Below are 14,681 nucleotides of genomic sequence, written 5' to 3'. Positions count from 1 at the left end.
TTCTTAAAAAGTAGCCATTGGAATTCCACAAAGGGCTCCAGCAAACTTTTTCCCATCTATCGGCACTTTATGTCACAATCTTTGAAAAAGGCATTGGCACTACGGCGTTCAAGCAAACTGCACGCGTTAGAATGTTTTTTATGTTCGCTGCCACATTTTTTTTTGCACCGTCCACGGGTACCGGCGTTGCCCTGTGATGCTTGGAAAATCATGTTTATGAGAAGGTATCACCAGAATTAATGTATTCTAGCATTACATTAGCATGCAAATCCATGACGTTTTTTCAATGAATTTGAGCAAATTATCTCATAGGATCGGAAATCTCCACACACGCACAAAAATATTACTTGAGGCTCTGTAGTCTGTTTTTCAAAGTCTGAGAATGTATAATGACATCTATTTATTCGTTAGGATCGGCTATATTACCTAACCTTATGTGACGTCGTTGACACAATAGCACGGGAAATGCGCGGGAAGTTTGCCTCTTTGATCAATTTTCGCTGATAAATATTATTGACTCCTACTTGCGTATATATTGTGAGTGCTTCACAGATCTTTCATTTGTACATACCATGATCTTCTTCCTCTTGTACATACCATCATCACCGTCCCGCGGCGCCGGCCCCGGCGCGCGCTTGGGTTTTCTCCGTCAGATTAAACGTTGACACTGCATACCTTGCCCTGCCTTCACGACCTTGCCGTCTGGACCTGGCCTTCTTTCACAAGTGGTGGACGTGAAATTCGATCCCCTTGCTGCCTTGTGCCCTGCCTCTCGCTGGAGCTACGTTCCGGTCGCCGTTTAACAACTACCATCGTCATGTCGACCGACAGCAGTCCCGACCCGGCCGGACCCTCTACCTCGGCTATACCGCTGCCTCCGATGGTGCCCACACGACAGCGCGACCCGCCGCTGCTCGCTGGTCGTCGCGACGAAGACGTCGATGAGTGGCTTCACACTTATGAACGCACCGAATTACGCTCACGTCGCTGCATCCGCTCCTCCTTTTGTTCCCCCACCCCAAGCGCCACCCTACAAGTATATCAACGCCATGACGACAGCTCAACCAACGCCACCCTATTATGCACCTTGGCGCCTCTCTCGCCCAGTGTGCTATTATTGTGGAATTCGAGGACATATATCTCGCTTTTGTCGCCGACGCATTCAGAACGAGCCACGTGGTTATGACGCCTTCAAAAGTGACATACCTGCATATTATCAGCGACGACCAATTCCCAGCCAACCTGGTCGACTCTCTCCACCGCCGGTATCATCGTCTGAACCATGTGGGGCTCATGTATCCCGACGCCGGTCCCCTTCCCCATACCGCCGCTTTGTTTCGCCACTTCGACCAGCAACAACTCTCCCTGTCCGTAATTCGGAAAACTAAGCGATGCAGTTTCCGGAGGTGAAACTGCACTTTGCGAACTTACAAAAAGTCCTCCTCATTGCCCGTATAATATGATTTTCGTTTTAGCTGAAGGACTACCGGTCAAAGCTTTGATTGACACAGGGGCGGCACTTTGTTATTCATGCTGATTTGTGCCACCGTTTGCGGAATGTAACGACACCATATGATGGACCTGAACTTCGTGGAGCGAATGGCGTCCCTGGGCACCCTTCAACAAAGTGTACAGTTCGAGTTGGTATAGACGGCGTCTGCCACCATGTGCAGTTTGCTGTGCTTTCACTGTGTGCGCATTTGATGATTTTTGGATGGGATTTTTTGTCAACCACTTCAGCGTTGATTTCTTGTGGCGACCTTGTCATCCATATTACAGACAGTGATTTTTCATCTGACATTTCTGCACGGCATCATTCCCTCATTGCTGCAGCTGATACTGTATTGCCTCCACAGTGCGAAACATTTATTACCGTTGTTTCTGAACACATCACTGACGCGGATGTGCTCATCGCACCATCTCATCGTCATCTTGCACGTGGAATCGCTTTCCCATCAAGTCTTCTACGATTCCGCAGCAGCTCAGCGATAGTAACCGTCATGAACAGTTGCCGTGAGTCCCACAGTCTGCGGGTGAGACATTGAAACTGTGCCTGGTATATTATACGTGGCTGGAGGCCATCAATCGTGAGGCTATGCGTGCAATTACTTATCTTCCCCGCCTAACACCCATACCAGTACTTCAGGAGTATGCCCAGCTAAATACGCTCACTGAACTCGTTGATAAGCGGATGGCAAACAGAGCTCGCAAACAGTCTTTACAACTACATCATTTAAAGACACTACCTCTATGGTCGTACTGCCAGCTCACGGACAATCGCTCCACTGCTTCCCCGTCGGTATCATCCGCACATCTGCCTGAAGGGTGCATAATATATACCGATGCATCACATACTGCAGAGCGAGGAGTTACTTCTGTGTATAGTCCCTCTCATCCGCATCTCAACACTCACGTGACATATACCGCGGATACGTGCACCCCTCTGGCACTGGAACTTCAAGCAATTTACAATGCCATACATTCCCTTCCACCAGTTCCTTCATTCAATGCAGTCCATCTTTACACAGACTCTCTCACTGCCCTTAAACAGCTTAAGGCCGTTCGACGCACATTCCAAATAACACAGTCCATACATTTGCTATGTTCAAAGTACCCATGTCCTATTCGCATACACTGGATTCGCGGCCATGCTCGCGATCCATATAACATACAAGCAGATGCTATGACGCATATAAACACATCAGACGATCCACCACCTTCCCCTCTTCCCCCAGATCCGTTCCTGTCCCACGTTTCCGATTCGCAAGTTCTGCGCCAGCGAACACGCGCTCTCATTCCTCCGTGTTCGCACCCTCTCCCCCGTAGTCTTACTCAGCAGGAGGAGGTGACAGTGCGCCGGATCCGGGCAAGGGCGGCTCTGACCCCATCTGTTCGACATCGATGGCGGGAAAAAGATCTACCAGTGACTGACAGGTGCTCTCACTGTGAGACTCCACCTGACGTCGGCGATGTGCATCACTTGTTGTGAACGTGTCCATCAACGACGCACATTAGGCAACGGATAATCATGAAGGTGGGCCTGCGGTGGAATCGCGATAGTGATTATGAGAAATGGACAATGGACAATCGCTATACTGCCAACCTTCTCGAATACATAAGCACAACTGGACTTCACTACTTCTTTTAACTTTCGATCTCCTGCATCCCATTCCACCTTTCTCAACTTATGCCTTGTGGCAAACTCTTCGAAAAAAAAAAAACAAACAGTTGCCGTGAATCCCTCGTGCTGACTAAAGAAACTTCCCTGCCATGCATAGTGGATGCTCACCCTATATCCATGATGGTGCTCACTGCCCCGCTACCTCCGCAACATGATTCATCGCAAGTTTCTCTTTCCATGCTGTCAAAGACAATCAATCCGAACCATATGCCGCACCAACGCCAAGAATTGCTGCAATTGCTTCAAGCCCACCAAGCCATTTTTAATGCCACTTCCCCACCACTGGGACGGACTAGTGTTGTACATCACCGCACCCTTACTGAACGTAACTCAATTGTACGCCGACGACCTTATCGAGTTTCTCTCTCGGAACGAAAAGTAATTGAAGAAAATGTCAATGACATGCTCCGTCGCGATATTATTCGTCCATCAACAAGCCCGTGGTCCTCCCCTGTATTATTAGTTAAAAAAAAGGACGGATCGGTACAATTTTGTGTTGATTATCGCGCACGCAACAAAATTACCCGCTAAGGCGTCTACCCGATGTCCGTATTGATGACGCCCTTGACTCTCTCCAAGGCGCCGAATATTTCTCGACCTTGGATCTCCGCTCAGGTTATTGGCAAATACCTATGCACGAGGACGACAAAGAAAAAATCGCTTTCGCAACTCCCGACGGACTTTACGAGTTTAATGTTATGCCCTTCGGCCTTTGTAACGCACCCGCAACATTTGAAAGAATGATCGATACTGTACTTCGTGGCCTCAAATGGAGAACCTGTTTATGTTACTTGCATGACATTGTGATCTTTTCGTCAACTTTTACCGACCATCTCACGCTCCTGAATGAAGTCCTCACGTGTCTTGCTTTAGCGGGCCTTCAGCTCAACACCAAGAAGTGTCACTGTGCAGAGAAGAAAATTAAAATATTGGGACATCTGGTTAGCCATGACGGCATTCGCCCAGACCCTGAAAAAATAATCGCGGTTTTGAACTTTCCTCGTCCGCAACGGACTACAGATTTCCGCAGTTTCCTCGGCCTGGCGTCCTATTTCTGGCGATTTATAAGACATTTTGCAACTATTGCTGTGCCACTTCATGAACTACTTAAAGCGCAAAGCCCTTTCGTGTGGATTGAACAGTGCAACACTGCTTTTAATGACTTAAAGCACGCCCTCACATCAGATCCCTTTCTTGGCCACTTCAGCGACAGCGCTCCTACCATCCTGCACACTGGTGCCAGTGGTCACGGTCTTGGCGCTGTCCTTCTGCAGCGCGATGCAACTTCGCGTCAGAAAGTGATTGCCTTCGCCAGTCGGACCACGACTCCTGCTGAGAAAAATTACGCCAATACCGAGCAGGAGTGCCTTGCCGTCGTCTGGGCTGTTCAAAAGTTTCGCCCTTACCTATATGGTCGGCATTTCACAGTTGTGACGCTCTTTGCTGGTTATCTTCACTGAAACATTTGACAAGCAGACTTGGCCGTTGGATTCCACGCCTGCAAGAATACCATTTCGACGTCATTTATAAATCGAGTCGCCACCACCAAGACGCTGACGCTCTTTCTTGCTGCCCGGTTTTGGAATCAGCCTGCTGTTTTTCTTCACAATGCATTTCCACGTCTGACCGTAGCCGACCATCGCTTCCGCTGACGCATATCACTGCAGTTTCTTTTGACGGCTCTGAGAACAAGCACGCTCTACGCTCACAGCAATTAGCTGATGCCTACTGCCAGCTCACCGTCGACCGCCTTATCGGCGCTTCGAACCCGCCCAACGCTAGGCTTCGCCGACAGCTTCGCAATTTCAAGCTTGAAGGTGGCATACTACGCCACTACGTGTATTATCCTGATGGGACTCGCTGGCTCCCAGTCGTACTGCGTGTGCTTCGCCCACGTATACTAGCGGCTTTCCACGATGACGCTACTGCAGGTCACCTTGGTTTTGACAAAACATACGACCGCGTGAAAAGACGATTCTTTTGGCCCTGCCTGTCTACCACCGTAGCTAAATACGTTGCTTCCTGCCACCTGTGCCAACGTCGCAAACGGCCGACTTCTTCCCCCGCTGGACTCCTACAGCCTCTTCCCTGTCCCGCCACACCATTCGACGCAGTCGGCATTGACTTATATGGTCCCCTACCTCTCTCCAATGGGGGTAACCATTGGATTATAACAGCTGTCGACCACCTTACACGCTATGCTGAGACGGCCCCTGTACTGACTGGTTCCGCTGAAGAGGTAGCTAATCTCTTTTTGCGGTCAATTGTATTGCGTCATGGCGCTCCTCGGGTGCTTCTAAGTGACCGCGGGACGGCCTTCTTATCGACAGTCGTGTCCGAAGTTCTTCGTGCGTCAACCACCCTCCATAAGACAACCTCAAGCTACCATCCCCAGACTAACGGTCTGAATGAGCGATTTCACCATATGAAATCCGTGGATATCATATCCGATGGCTATCGGATATGATATCCATGTACATCACACCGGATCATCGAAACTGGGATAAAGTTTTACCATTCGTCACATTCGCCTATAATACTGCAGTACAGCGGACTACCGGCTACTTCCCATTTTTCCTCGTTTTCGGCCGTCCTGCCGCTACAATCCTCGACACTTCCTTCTTCTCTACGCCTGACTACTCCTCATCATTGCCAGCCCAGTTCTTATCCCGTGTGGCCAGATGCCGTAATCTTGCCCGCCTCAACACAGAAGCGTGCCAGCAAGACCGCAAGAGTCGCTACGATTCGAAGCATCGCCTGGTCTCATTTCGTCCTGGTGTCGAAGTACTGCTCTATACACCACTGCGCACCTCTGGCCTTAGTGATAAATTTCAGCGCCGCTATCTTGGTCCCTACAAGGTAATCAACCAAACTTCCCGAGTAAACTACCAAGTCACACCTGTTGATCCCCCAGCCGACCGACGCCACCGTGGAACTGAAATTGTTCATGTATCTCGCTTGAAACCGTTTGTGCGCCGCGGTACATCAGTTGGTTAGAAGCGGCCGGGCTGGCCGCTTCCGACCCCCCGGGAAGATTGTGTGAGCCCTTCACGGATTTTCTTTTTTTGTGCATACCATGATCTTCTTCTTCCTCTTGTACACCCTTACAAAAAAGCTTAATGAGTTTCTGATTAAATGTTGATTACATTTCTCATCATGCACATTAACATTTCAATACATTTTCTTGATGCATTCTTGATGAGTTTCACAAGAAAGTTGGCCACCATAATGTATAGTGCGCAAAAAGACGAGACAAAGAGGAAAAGTGGACAACGACGGCGCAGATGTCTCGTCTCGTCTCTTTGTCTCGTCTTTTTGCGCACTATACATTACTGTCCATCATGGTTCACCAACTCGCCCAATCAGCCGTTCTTCTTGGCCACCGTGTTTCTGATGCACTCTTATTGCATGAATATGTTTTGAACTCTTAATGCATGAGTGGCTATTGTCATCATAATGTGTATTGTTTGATGTGTTTCTAATGTCCCTAGAGATTCCAGTGCGCACCCTAGTGTAGTGGACTGTTATGGCCACTGACACTGCAATTACCCCAGAAGGCTTTGAAGTAATTCAATTTTCAGATCGTCAGTTGAAGATGAAGTCCAAACTTCACATTTTATTTAATTTTACATGCAACCATTGATGACAGGCTCCTCATTTTTTTCACCACAGTGGTGTTAAAATTGCCACAAGTGTAACCTGAAAATAGAGAAGAGGCATTTAATTAAATTAGTGTCACATAGATGGCATTTACTGCTCACATGCTCAATTTGCTACAGTGCCGTGCTTACTGGTGACATCATTTACCCGAACAGGGTCCAGAACTTCCTTGCACGTTGCATCTTTATTCAGGTTGCTTCACTTGTCGTAGAGGAACTTTCCTCTCAGTTGTTCGGTGAACATTTGCCCTCATCATGCCCTTGAAAATTTTGCCGCTGTTGCTTTTCAGTCCGTACGTAACCAATCTAGTGCGGTCTTTTCCACCAGAACACCATCACCAAAAGGGATCTGCATAGGAATTTACCAACCAACCAAGGAAACGATGTAACACACATTTACAAGTCTCAATATATTTAGCTGAAGCAGTGTCACATGAGATGACTCAAACCTTGTACAAGTATGGCGTTTCATTTATTCAATGGAAATTTTTAATAACAGTAAGTCGCACATTTGCCTGCAATATGCGCACTGTAATGACTAAAGCAGGTAAGAATGCGGTTAAGGCTATTATAACTGCTTCATATGCATATTTAAGCAAAAAAAAGTAAACAACTGGTCACAACCAAACTCTGTAATAGCAACATCCGGTACAATGTTTGGCCACAGAATTCAAGCTGTCGACCTCTACTTGAATGCTCAGGCATCAATAGCAAATATCGATTTATTCTAGTCGTCACTTCTAAAACACTACAAAAATCAAGTAATGCGGTCAAAGAGTTGTGTTGAAATATGACCAATAAATAATGAAAACTGGATGATTTGAACCACACCAGCTCACTTAGCACGTATACAAGGGCCTTACTGGAAGTCTTGTTGAAAATAAAATACATAGCTAAACGATTCTTCGAGAGCAGAAGTAAATGCCATAACAAACGCAGCACAATAAAAATGCAACTTCACACTCCATGCAACCGCGAAATACAATCGCCGTAAAATGAAAAATGCTCCCATTGTGATTAAAAACGCAAATCTTGAAGCCGGGAAAGTCACAGGTTGATGATAGCGGCATATAGTTTACGCAGTTTGAAATAAACTATTATGCAACCAAGCCGGCCGACCGCGCCCTTAGAGGCCGAGAGCAAGCTCAGAGGCATGCCGCGCTGACTGGCCGCTGAGAACAAAACTGTAAACAGAACGGCTGCGGGGGACGCTCCCGAACAGCAGGACGGGAGGCGGATGCGCGCGCCTATGCCCCGAGTAACAAGAAAAGAAAAAAAATGGGGGGGGAGGGGGTCCACGGCACGCGCCGAGTGAAAGGAGGTGAGGAAGAAAAAAGAGAAAGGAAGAAGGAGGTTTCAGGTGAGCGAGCGCGAAGTGTATGAGAGAGGAGCCGAGGGTGCGAGGAGAATTAAAGTATGCCAACATGGACCTTGCGGCACGAACGGAAACGGTAGAACAAACCGAGAGGTTGCAAACTGTGCGAAGTATCAAACTGTCGAACTAAAACCGTTTCATGAACCTCCTGCGCGTACTAAATGCAAGGAAAACGTATCACACTCATTAGTTCTGTTAAACAAAGTTGAGACTGATGTTCTTGCGCGAAATCAGCCTACCTCGCCGCGACATCTAACCACATGTGCAGCCAGGTGAAAACAAGCGCGGTTCCCACTTTTTCATTAGAGCACATTCCGGAGCATTCCGGCACAAAAAGACACAGAATGCAGCAATCCGTTAGGACACTGTTCCCACAAAGCGCAGTGTGCGTAAGAATATGCTTACCTTTACAGGCGATCGCGTTAGCCGTGCAGTGCGCTGACCACCTTCGTATCACCGGCGCCGAACCAACCAGTGCGATTTCAGCGCGAGTGCAATGTAGTCGGCGCATATACCTCTTAGTCACGCAGAAACAAAAATCGTCCATGCATTCTTCTTTTCAACATCTCAAACATGACCCAATGCAGCAGACCTTCCGCCTGAGCAAATCACAAAGAAACACGGACACTTGCCGACACGATAAATGCCCGTTTAGGTTAAACACCACATCTAGAAGGCACTTCACAAGCGTACTCACTTCTGTAACAGATATGCACGCGAAACGCAACATATTTCCAGACGGTAAACAATCGAAGAAGCACATTCATCATTCGCCGAAACGTGGTCGAAACGGACCCCATCATGCTAACGGCCATATTGTGAAATTTGAAAAGTAATAGTAGTAAGAGTACAGTGCCTAGAATTTACTGGCTAGTGTGACGAGCGCCCGCGCTTCCCTATGGGCGAGGATGGCGCTCTTTGCAATGAAAGCCAATCGTTAGCGGCAGGTAGCGCTGCTTGTCGGGAGGGTACCACCTGAGCAGACGACGTAGTTTTCTCGCTTCAGAATACGCAAGGGGGAAACAGCGCAAGCTAAACACGGACAAAAAGGGAGGACGAGGCACACACAGCGCTGACTTACAATTGAAGGTTTATTTCGGACACGTCGGTAAATACACAGTAGCATCAAGGGATACAACAGCAACCAGGTTGGGAGCAGTCATCGCCATCAGAAAACATACAAGAAAACACAGATCATCCAGCTCTCGATAAGAACTGCAATTCTTTATGGAGGGGGTGCTGACACAATGCTCTTTAAGATGCGCAATGTTTAAAGCTTCAATAATCTCTCGCGTGGTTTTGTCACCACACCTGCTTATGACGCTCGGTTTGCCCAACTCAGGGATGCATTTGCAATCTCGGCAATGAATGCCCAGATGGCCCGAGATTCGTTGCGTAACATTATAATTGTGCTCAGACAATCTCTTGTTGAGGCATCTGCCGGTTTGGCCTACATATGCATGGCCGCAAGACACGGGAATGGAATATACAACACCCTGAGCACAGGAAACGAACTGGTCGCGAGAATACGGCAATCTGTTGGTGTTGTGCGTGCGTGTTAAACCTGCTTCTGCGCGTCTTTTGCTTTCACGAAGGTGCAGCAGTTTATTTACGGTGTAGGTGTTTGCTCATGCGAGTCGTTTCGCACTTCTACCTGCTCGGCGACGATTGCATCGTTTTTTTTTTTTTTCGCTTTTTGTGCGCGTGTTGTGTGCTCGCCTGTATCCCTTTTTTTTTTACTGTGTCGGCAGTGGTGAAGCGCGGTTCCCAATTGTTGTTTCCCCAGTGCCGCTCACTAAACTGCAGAGAAAAATGCCAAAGAGAAAGCGGTGGTGCACAGAGAAGACTTGCTTTTTTGGCAAACGGGGCTACCGCTAGAACAAGAAGCGTACGTATTACTGCGCTATCTGATGCTACGTATAAGTACGCATTCTGTACTATGGGAACGAAGCATCGATAGAAATGACGGAAGATAAACGGCAACTGCTTTTGTCGGCGAGAAACATTTTTAGAGCATGCAGTTATATTCACAAGGATGGAAACTTGGGCGAGTCAGTAACGGTGCTCCATGACAGTGTGTAGCACAAAGAGTGTACACAGCACCTGTGTTGTGTACCTTTTCTGTGTCCCTCGATTGTCCTATTGCGCTACACATATGTCATATGGATGCAGTTATATATTAGGCCCATGTTTCACCGTAAGCGCGGTATTACCAACCAGCTTCCTCGCGATGAACCGGCCACGTCTCGTGCATATTTGTTTCTGAGAAAAAAAAAACAACTTCGTCAGCTTCTTCGTTCAAAAGATGGTGACTTCGGCAAAACCTTGTGTGCAATCACAGGCCGCGATGTACCTTAGCCGCTGTAAGGTTCTTCGTTTGTGCTCTGCTGTTCATGCAATTCTGCCACATGTGCCTGTGTTTGTTATTACATATACATAAGAGGAGTGTTGCATGACTGTTTACTGTGTTGTTCGCATATACAATATATAAATAAAACTGCGCGTACGTGTTTACTTGTCAGCAAGTGTACAGTGCGCAGAAAGAACCATATGTCAATAAAAATGAAGCATTTCACATTGTTCCAGAAATTACAAATATATTTTATATCAATAAATGCCTATGCTTTAATTGTTGTTAGAATAGAAATTCTGGGTTTCCCTTTGTGAGCGCGGGATGTCCGGGATTAAGATGCTCAAACTTCGCAGAAGCCTTCGCAAGCAAGAAGCGTTAAATACATGCGCCGCTTCCAGTTCAAGACAAAACGCACACCCTGAAACTTGTAGTCAGCGGCTTCAGCTATAGCTGAGGTCTGCTGCGACCTAATGAGAGCTGAAATGCAGTGCAAGCAGCCCTCTTGCCGAAGATGTGAGAGCGCGGAAGACAGCAGACAGCGCGGCCGGTACCCACCCAGTTTGCAGCGCTCCTGGCGGCGGCTGCCGGCATTCATCGCTCATGGTGCCACTAGGGAGGCCTCGGTCGGCACACTAGCCAATATATTCTAGGCACTATAGTAAGAGCGTTGGTAGTGGGTAGCTACCGGCGGCCTCCTCGCGGTGAAATCTTGTTTCAGTTTCAGTTTCATTTTTAAAAAACACTTGTGTGTAGTTTTAATTTTAGCATTATTTGTGGTGCTTTATTAAGATGTTGGGTTATATCAGCAGCGCCACTTGTGTATGAAAGGCTACGAAGTTACGCAGCCCCACTCCCAGCAGGTTAAGTGATATCTGTTATGTTCGGGGCGTCGGAGCCCCGTGAGAGAGGAACCTCTCGATTCGGTTGCTGGGTAAAGACTACTTTATTGTGCTTTGGGAGAGAGGGAAGAAAAGGAAAGAGAGAAGCGAGAGCGCCTGTAAAGAGGGCATTGTTTCTCGTGCCCTGGTCGCGCACATGGTCCCAGGACGGTCCAGTTCAGAGGCAACGCACGGCTCGGGTTACGTCCGCGCGTCGTCGTCGGCGCAGGCCCCCGCTGGTCTCTCCGAAGCGATCTGCTCGCAGGTGCAAGGAGGCATTGGAAATGGAGCGGCCGTGCGTCCGTTTGCTTGGAGGCGGTGTGGCAGTGCGTCGGTTCGCGTACACAACAATATCTTTGCTCGTAACACCCTAAAGCATATTGTCCAATCATAGCACCCCTTCGCTACGCAAGAAGTGATTTGCAATGGCACAAACACCCAAGACTCAGGGTGTGAGCGGGTTTTGAATGAAGCAAATGTCCAAAAAGTTGTTTCTGTTTTTACAGTGTATGCGAAACAGAAATGAAAACATAGTAAAAATATACATTCGCTTAGTGATGTATACTTTCCCTCATTTGAGAAAGTCAATGTATTTCCACATTAGCTCCTATACAAAAATACTGTTGTGTTTTCCAAGCACAAAACTTCTTACGTAATCTCAAATGAAAGTCTGTTGCGGATCTCATGTTAAAACACATAAAAGTTGTTTCTTAGGCAACATCCTACATATGCTAAACAGAAATGAAAACATAGAGCTCTGAAAGTGTGCAGTTAACAAGGAAAGAATATATATTCACTTAGTGATGTATACTTTTCCTCATTTGAGAAAGTCAATGTATTTCCACATTAGCTCCTACACAAAAATACTGTTGCGTTTTCCAAGCACAAAACTTCTTGTGTGATCTCAAAGGAAAGTCTGTTGCGGATCTGATGTTAAAACACATCTAATCTTGAATCTCCTTTGAGTGGTTGATGACTCATCAAAACACATAACGTGCGTAAGAGAAATTCAATATCTATTTTTGTAAGGGCATACCATCATCATCGTCCCGCGGCGCCGGCCCCGGCGCGCGCTAGGGTTTTCTCCATCAGATTAAACGCTGACACGGAATACCTTGCCTTGCCTTCACGACCTTTCCGTCTGGACTTGGCCTTCTTTCACAATATTTACCTATGACTCCCAGATTTCAGGCGCTATTGTGACGAGTTTACTTTTTAAACTTGAGTGCTCTAACCACTGCGCTACTTCCTATTGCTTTGCCTTTGTAAAATCTCAGAGATGCAAGTAGTGGTCCTGTCGGGATTCTGCCTAATGAAATGCAGGCTCATCGTACGCTGAAAAAGACACTGGTATTGGCGCAAATTATTTTATGCCAAAGAATACCTCTATGCTTGATGTACTTGATTCTTTTTTTTACGTTCTTAATATATCTCCCCAAATGTTGTTATCAATAATATTGATGATTAAAACATGTTCCTACGAATTGAGTTCATAATTTTTTTTTACCTTTTGTGCTAAATGCACTCCGCCTTTAAAGATCGCCTTAATAATTTACCAAATGTGTAAACTCCGTGAAGTACCACTTACTCTACACTCAGGATGCCGCCTATTGAATTCCAGGCCCGTCGTCAGCTGATCCACATGCTCACAATTGTCCACATTCTTTTATTTTTTTACCAGGAAGGCTGCTCTTTGTGGCATGTCTACTGCGGTGCAATAACTGACGGAAATGGACAATACAAATGAATTTGTTTTTCACAGTGCGGCACATTTTGAGGCGTTATTAGTTTTTATTTGCAATGTTTAGCACATATAGCTGTTTTCGCTACCAGCCTTGTACACAGTGTGCTTATGCACTGCGGCAAAAAGCTCGCTGCCTCATTGTTTGTAAAAGTGATATAATAAAATAGACTGAAGTAATTGTCACTATAGCACCACCGGCTTGTACGAAAAAAATGTAAAGTTGAATAAGCGTATTTTGTTTTATTCGTGCTGTTAGTGTCAGTTCTGAAAGAAATGTTAGTGCTGCTGACATTTTCGGTGTGTGTAATTGCTAATTCGTTGAAAACATTTTTCTCCACCGCAAAGCGGGTCACGCATGAAAGTAAGCTTTTCAGGAACCCAGTTTTAGTTTCATTTTACTGTCGAGAGATGCCGTCACAGACGCACTTACCTCAAGGAATGAAGGAATGCGTCGGGAGCGCAAATTTTTGAATCACTGCACTATGCTTACAAAGAGATCTGAAAATGAAAATTCATGAAATTCACAAGTGGTGACTACGGCCAGTCAGCTGCACACAACAGCGGCAACAAATGTTTGCAGCCTATGTGAAAATGCCTCAATGGATGGCGTTTTACGTTGCCCAGAGTTTGAATATCCGCGCATGTGTCAACAAAGAGCTAAACACGTGGAAAACAAAAATATGCACAGAATCAAGAAAAAATTAAAATGAAGGTAGTTTTTCGTTTTCCTTCCAAAACATAAATTTGTTGGAACTGCAATCCTTAATATTGCTTGACATGGAGACTTGCGCAATTTCTATTTGCTAAGTATATTTTCAGGAGTATGCTGTTGCCAAGATACACGTAATGTGCCGTAAAATAAGCTTGCAATACAATGACTCTTTATGAGAAACCAAACACGTAGCTTTCAGAAGAAATCATTTTTGCTATTTGTGTCAAAAGCGAGATAGAAGCTTCGGACACAATAGTTTTATATTGCTTTTTAAAACGAAAGCCATTTCCTTAACCTTTTTCTGCAAAATGAAATCTCACGATAATTGTCTGCAAAGGCGAACTCCCATTTTTAGACAATCAGGAAGCATGTTGGAAATACAACGCTCGCTGGCTAAGTGATCATGCAACTGCACCGCCAAATTTGAATTGTTCTTGCTATAGTGGATCTTGGCATGCCTATTCTACTGGTTTGTCTGTAACTGCAAGTCTGCATTTCGTTGTTGCCACACAACGAAGCCAAAATTATGAAGACCATTAAGGGGAAATGCGGGGCTAAAATCGCAATATCTATAAAAAGCGTGTTGGTAGCTTGTTTTCTTGGGATTATGCATGTATTAAAGAAAATAGTCAGGAAGTTTGGTTGTCACCTGTGCAGCCGAAATATATATATATATATATTTTCCAGTAATGCACTCACCCCTGATGAACGCTGATTTCAACACAAAGTAATTGAAAATAGTGCTTGCCCATGTTAGGATGGTTGTCTTTCGCGCTCTT

Source organism: Amblyomma maculatum, chromosome 8 (genome assembly GCF_055883805.1).
Source record: "Amblyomma maculatum isolate TAMU_Amacu chromosome 8, ASM5588380v1, whole genome shotgun sequence".
Classification (NCBI taxonomy): domain Eukaryota; kingdom Metazoa; phylum Arthropoda; class Arachnida; order Ixodida; family Ixodidae; genus Amblyomma; species Amblyomma maculatum.
The sequence above is the reverse complement of the archived record's forward strand: the minus strand, read 5'-3'. Positions refer to the sequence as shown.